This window comes from Lissotriton helveticus, chromosome 10 (genome assembly GCF_964261635.1).
Source record: "Lissotriton helveticus chromosome 10, aLisHel1.1, whole genome shotgun sequence".
NCBI classification, from domain to species: Eukaryota; Metazoa; Chordata; class Amphibia; order Caudata; family Salamandridae; genus Lissotriton; species Lissotriton helveticus.
Genome location: NC_136071.1, coordinates 1,199,142,561 through 1,199,153,220, shown reverse-complemented (window position 1 = coordinate 1,199,153,220; position 10,660 = coordinate 1,199,142,561). Strand labels below are relative to the sequence as shown.

The 10,660-nt window shown below is 43.2% G+C and overlaps 1 long non-coding RNA gene across 1 annotated transcript; it reads left to right on the top strand.

The window, feature by feature from the left end:
- The first annotated feature begins 578 nt into the window (after positions 1-578).
- Positions 579-2,521, top strand: LOC144785683 (uncharacterized). Its single transcript, XR_013602021.1, has 3 exons — positions 579-678; positions 1,098-1,153; positions 2,409-2,521. It is a non-coding gene; the product is annotated as an uncharacterized LOC144785683 (long non-coding RNA).
- The last annotated feature ends 8,139 nt before the right edge of the window (positions 2,522-10,660 follow it).

Here is a 10,660-nt window from a genome sequence, read left to right as displayed (position 1 = left end):
TGCGCCACGTGCTGCTTCCTCCCCATGCAGTGCACATGTAATCGATTGGCCAATGTTGTATTTTAGCACGCTCTCCATGTTTTTTAATAACGTTAAACTTGATTTCTTATCCTTTGTACTGTGCAAATCAGTTAATCCTGGCACGTTTCTTTAATTTGCCAAGCGCCACGTGGCCGTTTCCGCAGCAGTGTGCTACGTGCTGTTCAACTTAATGCGATGTAGTTTTTCTCGTGTATGTAGTGCGTTACGTGCCCCATGCATTGCAAAAGTAATGTTTTCGGCAATAGTGTATTTTAGCATGATTTCCAGCTATTATACCTCCAATATCTTGCCTTGGTAGGCGATGCTTCTGGACAAATCACTTAAACCTGCCGCCTTTAATTTTTTTAAGTAGTGCGCCATGTGCTACTTCCTCATGCACTGCACATGTAATCGATAGGCCAATGTTGTTTTTTAGCACACTCTCCAAGTTTTTGAATAACCTTAAACTTGATTTGTCCCCTGTTCTATCTCATTATACAGATATCTCAACCATGAGATGTACTGGTCGCCACAAGCTGTTTATTCCCGCCCATGCACTATACCAGATGGTGGTCAACCACTCGACATACCAGATCCACTGACTGCTCTCTATATGCTATCAGCCGAAAATTTCAATGGACCTAATGGAGTTATCAGGTTTGACTTTAACATTTCATGATTGAAAAGCATTCTGAGATAAGCATTTGTGTATTTCATGTGTTTGCAGACAGATAACTGTGCCGTTCTCATGTTTTGGTAGAATTAGTGGGCATTCTGGTATCAAGAAAATGTATAAAAACATGTCCTCGCGAATTTATTGGCCAAATGTGTGATTTTAAATTGAACAATGTGTGTTATCATTTTTCTTGCTTGTATAAATATTTTTTATAAAATGTATATCTCCATTGTGATAGTCTTATAGACGTTTGTTACTGAAACCCATATATTTCTCATTTAAATGCTTGTTACACGTTTTCAGCCTGCACTTGAGATACAAAGTGAAAATGTTGTTTTGAATTTTTTTATTTGAAGACGTGTCTTTTAATTTTTCTTGATGTTTATTTCTTAATTTCTAGATCGTGGAAGACCAAAAAGGGTTCTATCAGATCAAGGCCAGGAGTTTGTAAATGAAGTGAGTGACCAATCTCGGCCTAACATTTGTATAATGCAATGCTATTTCCTATTTTGCTTGCCAAATATAACCTCTGATGATTGCTTTTCAACCCCAATCATATTGAGAACAAATATTTTTATGTACATTTACATTAATCTTGAACATATGTACAATATATACATGTTTAGCTATTTTTTCAGTTTGCAGAATGTTACATAAATCAGCAGCAAATTGCTGAGGTTGAAGAAAAGTATATGCTCCTATTCCAGCTGATTACACCGATGTCTCAAATATGGCATTAACTAGTTGTCTGAAGCCTTACAGATGCACACATCTTTAACGGATAACGTTACGGTAAATACTCTCAATATGAGTAGTCGACGAAGTTAAAAAGTATCAGATATAAGTACTTGAGGGTTTTTTGGGTCAGATAATGTCCAATTCACACTTGTACAGATGAGTCTGATACAAGGTGGATCTCTGTGTAAATAATGGGTGATTAGGTATTAGGATGGCATACAAAGCTCCCAACCTTCTTACTTTTTCTCTTAAAGGGTTCCAAATTGGAAACGAATATTAGGCTGCGTAGTAGAGGTTGACGGTGTTGCTCCACTGGTACTAGGGCCTTCTCATGAAACAGAAGGAGCCTCTCTCAATATCCTTAACTCTTCCCTTCCAAAGTTGACAGGATTCTTAGTCTGCAAGTCCTTCCGCATACTTGCAGTTCCAGACCAGTACTCTTTAGTGGGGTCTCTTGAAAGTAGTCTTGCATATCCGGCAAGTAACCAACCAAAGCGGAGTTCAAGTTGTGAACTCTGTTGGCCACAGTGTTTACACAAGGTAAGCAGAGCGGCCTACATATAGAATACCTCCAATTAAATACATTAGAAATAAAAGAGCTTATTTACAAACCCCTTGTGCCACTTGTACGTCACTTTCAACATGAGAAAAGTAACACAAAAGTTGCACAAGAGTTTTGTAAATTAGCCCTAAAAATATTGTCCTGCATAATACCTTCATCTCTCACCTAATTCTGTCTCATCTGTGAATCATTTTAAAGACCTGTTCATTTGTAATATAAATATGACGCAGTAGGCATTTCTATACAAACACCGTTTGAATGCAAGCCTATAAGATAAGGGAAATCTATCAGGTACACTGCACACATTAAAAAAATAGAAAATATCGTTGTTTTACTTTGACTTGTAATGTGTGACCTCATTTAGTCACATCGATCTAATTTTAAACACTAATTTTCTTTTTTGCTTTGCAGATTAACTACAGTACTTCTATTGGACTCTATATTATATGTTGTTTGTTATATTGTTTTGTTAAAGTTATGGTTCTAGTTATTTATTGCATTGTTATAATTTAGTTATATTTCCAGTTATTTATTGTTTTAATAAAAGTTAATAAAAAAAATAATACGTCTTTTTTTTGTGGGGGTCGCAGTCCACAATAGAAATTATATTTATAATTTGAAGTATAACTCTGAGGCTAACTCTTCACCAGATCTTTACCAGAGTGTAGAGCTGCAACTTACGGTTCCAATTCAAAAGAATAAAAAGTACAACGCCATTAGCAACATAGTGTGGTGAACTTCTAACCTCTGTGCTCACGTAAGTGTTCCATGAACTGTTACTATAGTAACAGGCAGAAAACCGTTTGGGGGTAGGGTTAAAAGTTACTGGCTGTACAGAAACCGTTATGTTTACCCTGGATCCTCTACATGACAGAAAGGAAAACAAAGTAAAACAAAACACTGTGTACCAGATTTACAACCCCCTTGCACCACTTTCGCATTCCAACCCCCCTACAAAATTACAAGTATGTGGGCCTCAACGACCCCCCTCAAGCTCTGGGAATTACCATCCCGGTAATTTATGTATTACGGGAGGCAGACTGCGTGGCCCTCCGCCTGGTGCCCTCGAGGGCCCTGGAAACTACTACGACCGACTCCTGCAGTGTCCCGGTGTACCTACCCCTGGTATACTGCTGTTTGCTTTGACAGAGCGGGACTCTCACAACTCCTGCCATCCCATAGCAAACATAGTTTGCATTTTGAAAGACAGAGCAGTGAAATCTATTCTCACTTTCAAAATCCAAAGCAGATTGCATTTCCATATACAAATTAGCATCTAACCATGCAAAAAAAGCTTTACTGGCTCCCGAAGAACGCAAAAGTTCATCGCACAATGTTGCTAAAAAAACAGCACGTCTGCTCGACTTCTCAATATACTACCTTATCCTACGTAATGTTATTTTCAATCACGTTCTGATAACCAATAGAATCATGCTTTTAAAAAACAAAAACATGCACCCTAGTTTTCTGTATAGAATATTGTCACACAACCAATCATTTCTTTTCTGTTTTAATTTCACTTTTCCCCCAAATTCCCTTGAACTATTCTAACATTTGCCAAAGGCAGATATGCAACCAGTCCAATCATTGTCTCTACAGGACGCAGCACAGTGCCTCGGAGCTCCACGAAAGCAGGCGGTGCTGCAGTACAATCTCCTGGAGTTCAGATACCGAGCGAGAATGCGGGGGGAAGTTTACCGGCGCCTGTGGAGGCTCCGGCTCCTGCAACGGTGAAACCTAAGCAGACTTTACCGGCGATGTTTAAATCAAGGGCTGATAAGAACAAAACGCCTAAAAACCTAAGCACCATCAAACACAGTCAGCTGGTACCTGTGTCTCCCCCAACCACCTTATCTTCCTCTATTGGTAAGGTTGATAGTCCCGTTTCCCTATTTCCTCCAGGGTCATTGGCCTCGTCTGCACTTGAGGGAGACCCTTTGGTTGGCATGAATGGTTTGGAAGCTGGGGAGGCGAGAAGTGACAGTATTCCTTGTGTTCCACTCAATATTGAAGTCCATGCAGATCTTATGGCACAGTCCAGTGGAATGCTGGGAGTGGTAGTTCAGTCAGGCCCAGGGGTGACTACAGCGCCTGTAGTTATGCCTCCAGCTCAAGGGGCTACAGTGCTTCTAAAGCAGCAAACTAAAATCGCACATGGGGCTACACTCCAAGCACCTTCACAGAATGATTTACTGAAGCCCGATGGAGACACTGATGGCGATAATTTCGATTCCTTATCAGACCACACTAGGTCTTCTGAGGGTGATGGTACCTTGGACAAAGACTGGACAGACGATGATGACAGAGAGCTGGGTGATTGGCGTATTAATGAGATTCTAAACTCAGAAGCTATATGCTATATCTAATGGACTATGTACTGTTCGTAAAGCGCCTAAAGATCAGGGGCCCTCGGTCCCGGGGTCAAATACTGGTTCCTTAGTGTGGGATTACTCGTTTACTGTACAGTCTGGCTTAGAAGGTAACACTACCACTCAAAGTGCCAGTTGCCCTAACCCGCCCCCTGGCGGGATGACACTTGGGATAATCTACCAGACAATTACGGCACATCGCAAAGAGACCCGGCAGGAGAGTGCTCGAATTCAGGGACTGTGTCGCAGGGTTCAAAACTCCATCCGAAGAGTAGCCAAAACTTGCTCAGATATCGCCACTAGAATTGAGGAGGCAGAAGAGAGAATCTCCACTCTGGAAGATGATTTGGCCATTCAAAGAGGCATTACAGACTTAATTAAAACCCAAAGGGATGATGTTCAGTGGAAACTTGCTGACCTCAAAAATAGAGCTCGGAGAAATAATCTTAGAGTTTGGGGAGCACCGGAAGGGATTGAAGGGTCGGACACCAGACAGTTTGTTGTTGAATTGTTTAGTGAAGCGTTCCCGGATGTTAAAAAATGTGACTGGCAACTCGAAGTCCAGAGAGCACACCGCTTTCCATTCAAGTGGAAGCAACATTCTGGTCAAATGGACAACGGGCCCTCGAGCTCTTTTAATTTGTTTGAGTAGCTTTCTAGCTAGGGAAAAGATTTATGACTTGGCAAGTCCGGATAAGAGGTGGGCAGGCAAGGGCTGTGAGTTCTTTGTTAGGCTTGACCTCTGTCCAGCAACTGTTGAACGGAGGTGGCAGCTCCGGCAATTAATAGCACCCCTTCAGTCTAAGGGGGCTCAAGTATTTTTGCTTTTCCCTTCTAAACTAAAAATTATTCACCAAGGACAGACCAGATTTTTTGTCTTGGAAATTCAGGCCAGAGAGTTTCTTAATTTGCTTTAGGCTGTAAGATTGGGTGATCACAGATCCTTTTCTTCTTGAGAATACTTGTTTTTATTTCTTTTTATGGAGTATTGCCTACTTGTGGGGGGAAAGGTTTTTGTTCATATATGAATCTTCTTTTTTTCCTTTTGGTCCTCCATGGGCAATTTCCCAGTTGGTATTTTCACTCTGGTGATGACATTGAGGGGTGGTTCTGTGTTCAAACCAGCTCCTCCATCACTAGGGGTTAGTGCCTGAGGCCTTGTTTGGGGGGTGGTAGGGTAAGAGGGGTGCTGGGGGGGCTGGGCTGAGGGTTGTAAGGGGGTTTGTGGGGAAGATATCAGGGGAAAACTAAAAAAACTTGAATCTACAGTTCTATCATGGCTCACTGTTTAATATGTTTACCATCAGGAGGCTTTTATTTTCTAAAGGGGGTCTGCTCTTGGCTTATATGTATTAGTTAGCTCATGCCCTTTTATCTTGAGAACATATGGCGCAGGGTAAAATTCATATAGGTTCCTGGAATATCTGTGGGCTGAACGATAGTAAGAAAGGGCACTGTTTTCAAGAGTTGTTCAGACATTACGATTAGAGGTACTCTGCCTACAGGAAACTCATGTATCCTGGAGTGATCGTGACTATTTGAAAATTCCCGGATTTGACTTAGTTGGGTGTTCTCGTCAGACCTCTCGGATTAGAGGGGTGGCAGTGTCATTAAAACATGGATCAGGGTCATCCAGGAAGACGGCCCAAGATAGCAGTGGGAGATGGGTAATAATGAGCTGCTAATCAATGGCAGATCCATAACCATCTGTACAGTTTATTCTTTAAATCTGGATGATCCGGCAGCTCTGCGCCACCTCAATGTCGAGTTGGCTCTCTGGCCCCACCCCGTCTGTTTTTGTGGGGATCTGAACATTATTCTGCCTGCTGATTTCATTTTAGTGGGGGGTCAAAATTATGTTGGCAAGAAACCTAGGGGCATATTACCAAGCAATAGCGATAATTATCGCTATTGCTTGGTTAGCGATAAAAATGTATCGCCGAGCTGCGACGATTTTTATCGCAGATAAACCTTGCTATTAGCAAGGTTTATCTCTGAAACGAAATGCATGAATATCGCTGTAAAGTCAGCGATATTCATGCATTACAGAGCGAATGCTCTTAGCCATGTTATCCACCTCCCATTAGATAACATGGCTAAGAACTGCTCAGGGCAGCTGTTAGCTTTTGGAGATATTCGCGCTTAGCGCAAATATCTCCAAAAGTTGGTAATAGGAGATAGCGATGTTAGCGACTGTTTCCAGTCGCTAACATCTTGGCACGCCCACTTTGCATGTCATTAGTGATAAATTTATCTGACATGCAAAGCGGGGCCCAAGATGGTCGCTATATCCTACTAGCTGTCGCTAACTGGTGTTAGCGACAGCTAGGTAATAGGGAGATCATTTTATCTCTGCTTTCTTGGCTTTTAAAGCCAAAAAAGCGGAGATAAATCTCTTGATAATATGCCCCCTAGAGTTTTTAAGGCACTTCAAGCTCTGGCTAAAGAGCATTGCTTGACAGACCTCTGGTTTTACCATAATAAACACCTTGATAGTTACACTTACTTCTCAGCACCCCACAATAAGATGGGTCGATTAGATTATTTTTTTATGTCCGAGCAATTGGCAGATGGTACATCTATTTCAGTCCCCCCTAGGATTTCTACTTTTCTCAGAGACTATAGAATGTTGTCCATGTACCACAAAAATCTGTGTTTCAATATGCATGGCATCTATAGGAGAAATGTATATTTTACAGATGAAGGGAACAGGGTCTTTGTCATGAAGTTTAGATTCTGCATCGGTACTTACTTGTAAGTACTAAAATCTCTCAATAAACACAAGGGCTCTTTTTAGAGCCACCCAACATCTATACACATAAGCTTGATGTATATCTAAAAAATACATGCTTCTTTTTTTTCAGCGGCGAAATGTGCGGATCCAATGCGCATCCCGCGACTTTTTAAAAAAAAGAAAAATACTATCTTACTTTTTTGGCCCTACGGGCCCTTATGTGACCCCCTGAGCAGGCCTAGGGGGTCAGGGTGTGTCTACCCTGCCCCCTTTTCACACGTTCCACACATATTTCAATGACTTCCTCAGCCTCGCTTCTACCGAGGCACAAAATGGCTGCCAACAGCTCCTGATTTCCAATGTTTACAACCGCTTGACAGCCAATTAGAATTGAGCACGTGATCGCGACAGTGCGCTTATCCTACGAGGCCAATCTTCGCACAATCCGCGGATCCTCCGCGCCCATAGATATATAAATGACTTTAACCATCATTTTCAAAGAAACTATTGAACAGATTGACACCAGATATGCGAAAGGCACAAGTCGGAACTGAGGACTACCTCTCTGCCAAATTTGGTGTAATTCCGTTCAGCCATTCGAGCTGTAGCCGTGGCTGAATGTCCCATGGGAAATTGCAATGGCGAAAACACATTTTGGGACCCCATTTTTTCTCATCCCCTGCTTCACCAACCACCCCCAAACTTTCAGGGAAGGAGCGGAACTGAGCTGGCCAAAAGTTTGGGAAATATATATATATATATATATATATATATATATATATATATATATAGCAACCACTCTCGATTTACAATCAAGAAATCGGACTCCGACACAGTGCTTAAGCTTTACCATTCAGCCGTTTATTTTTCTTCCGCTTGACGTGTTTCGGCACACCTGCCTTGTTCACATATATATATATATATATATATATCAAGCCATACAAAGTTACCCTTTCAGATGAGCCACACACAGGAGGGTACTTCTCCACGTTTATTTCAGAAGCAGCAACTTGAAGTCATGGCATTTTTGCACCAAGTAAAATGCCGACGCGTTTCGTGAATTCAATCACTTTATCACAGGCATGGTGGTTAAAACAGCTGCAGAACATTTTATCTTCTTTCAGGACCCCGCCCAGTAAATACCGGCAAAGCCTCCTGGTACTCGTAGTATCTTCCCTCAGTGGGGTGCTGTGCGCTGTCACAGTTCGACCAAAGCAGAGGTCCGAATTTGATGCCCTTTAAGCATTCAGAAGGACAGGAGGCCACATCGGAAGGTTTACCCAGCAGCATGGAGAACATGAACATTAAGTGCAAACCCACTTGGGCTTAATTTGGTCGAACTGTGACAGCGCACAGCACCCCACTGAGGGAAGATACTACGAGTACCAGGAGGCTTTGCCGGTATTTACTGGGCGGGGTCCTGAAAGAAGATAAAATGCTCTGCAGCTGTTTTAACCACCATGCCTGTGATAAAGTGATTGAATTCACGAAACGCGTCGGCATTTTACTTTTTGCAAAAATGCCATGACTTCAAGTTGCTGCTTCTGAAATAAACGTGGAGAATTACCCTCCTGTGTGTGGCTCATCTGAAAGGGTAACTTTGTATGGCTTGATGTTTACCGGCTGTCCCAGTTGGGGATGTAGCCCCGCCGCAGAGCAGAGGTCCGAATTTGATGCCCTTTAAGCATTCAGAAGGACAGGAGGCCACATCGGAAGGTTTACCCAGCAGCATGGAGAACATGAACATTAAGTGCAAACCCACTTGGGCTTAATTTGGTCGAACTGTGACAGCGCACAGCACCCCACTGAGGGAAGATACTACGAGTACCAGGAGGCTTTGCCGGTATTTACTGGGCGGGGTCCTGAAAGAAGATAAAATGCTCTGCAGCTGTTTTAACCACCATGCCTGTGATAAAGTGATTGAATTCACGAAACGCGTCGGCATTTTACTTGGTGCAAAAATGCCATGACTTCAAGTTGCTGCTTCTGAAATAAACGTGGAGAATTGCCCTCCTGTGTGTGGCTCATCTGAAAGGGTAACTTTGTATGGCTTGATGTTTACCGGCTGTCCCAGTCGGGGATGTAGCCCCGCCGCAGAGCAGAGGTCCGAATTTGATGCCCTTTAAGCATTCAGAAGGACAGGAGGCCACATCGGAAGGTTTACCCAGCAGCATGGAGAACATGAACATTAAGTGCAAACCCACTTGGGCTTAATTTGGTCGAACTGTGACAGCACACACCACCCCACTGAGGGAAGATACTACGAGTACCAGGAGGCTTTGCCGGTATTTACTGGGCGGGGTCCTGAAAGAAGATAAAATGCTCTGCAGCTGTTTTAACCACCATGCCTGTGATAAAGTGATTGAATTCACGAAACGCGTCGGCATTTTACTTGGTGCAAAAATGCCATGACTTCAAGTTGCTGCTTCTGAAATAAACGTGGAGAATTACCCTCCTGTGTGTGGCTCATCTGAAAGGGTAACTTTGTATGGCTTGATATATATATATATATATATATTACCTACTGGCAGTCGCCAGTAGGTAGTCATAGTTAGGACCTATTTTCCATAGGAAATTCGCAACATTTTATTTCCAATAACTTTGGTGCCAGTTGATGAATCTTCGCAAAATTTTCAAAACATGTGGGGCGCTCCGGTCCGCTCCTATCCTGAAAGTTTTGGGGTGAATAGGCAAGCGGGGGCCGAGAAAAAAGGGGGGGTCTGAAAATGTGTTTTCCTCATGCAATTTTCCATAGGAAACTTTAGACACGGCTACAGCCCGAACTGCTGAACGGAATTACACCAAATTCGGCAAAGAGGTAGTTCTTGGTTCAGAAAGAACCTTTTTAGTTAAACGGTGTACATCCGTTCAGATGTTGCTGAGAAAATCAAAAGTAAAAACATATATAAATGTATATATCAATGGCCGCGGAGGATCCGCGCACCCTCCCGATCACAAACTGTATGCTAAAGCTTGTCAACACTCCTAACCAGGAAGTGTTGGCAGCCATCTTGTGCCTCGGTAGAACCGAGGCACAAGAAATCAGTCATACAAGTGCGCAAAACGCAAAAAGGGGGCAGGGTAGAAACACCCTGACCCCCTAGTCCTGCTTAGGGGGTCATACAAGGACCCCAGGGCCCCAAAAACGATTCTTTTTTTTTTAAAAACAGGAAAATCCGCAGAGGATCTGCTGTTCCGGCCGCGGAAAAAAAAACAAAGCGCGGGCTCCCACGTTTTGTTATTAATTAGCCCCTGAGTGGGCCAAATCCAGACGGAAATGTTTTTATTATAATGAGGGACCCAAAGGGGCCCCCAAGCCCTGGGGACCGCCACCACCCAGGGATTTCATTACATATTTGTGGGGGGGCTCATAGCCCCCCAGTCCCGGGGACCCCCACCCCCCAGGGCTTTCATAAAAATATGTGCGGGGGTCTCACGTCCCCCTCCAGCCCAGGGGTCCGCCACCCCGGGGCTTAAAAAAGAAATGGGAGGGTGCTCAAAGACCCCCCAAGCCCCAGGGACTGCCACCCCACGGGGCTTGATGAAATAATTGCGGGGGG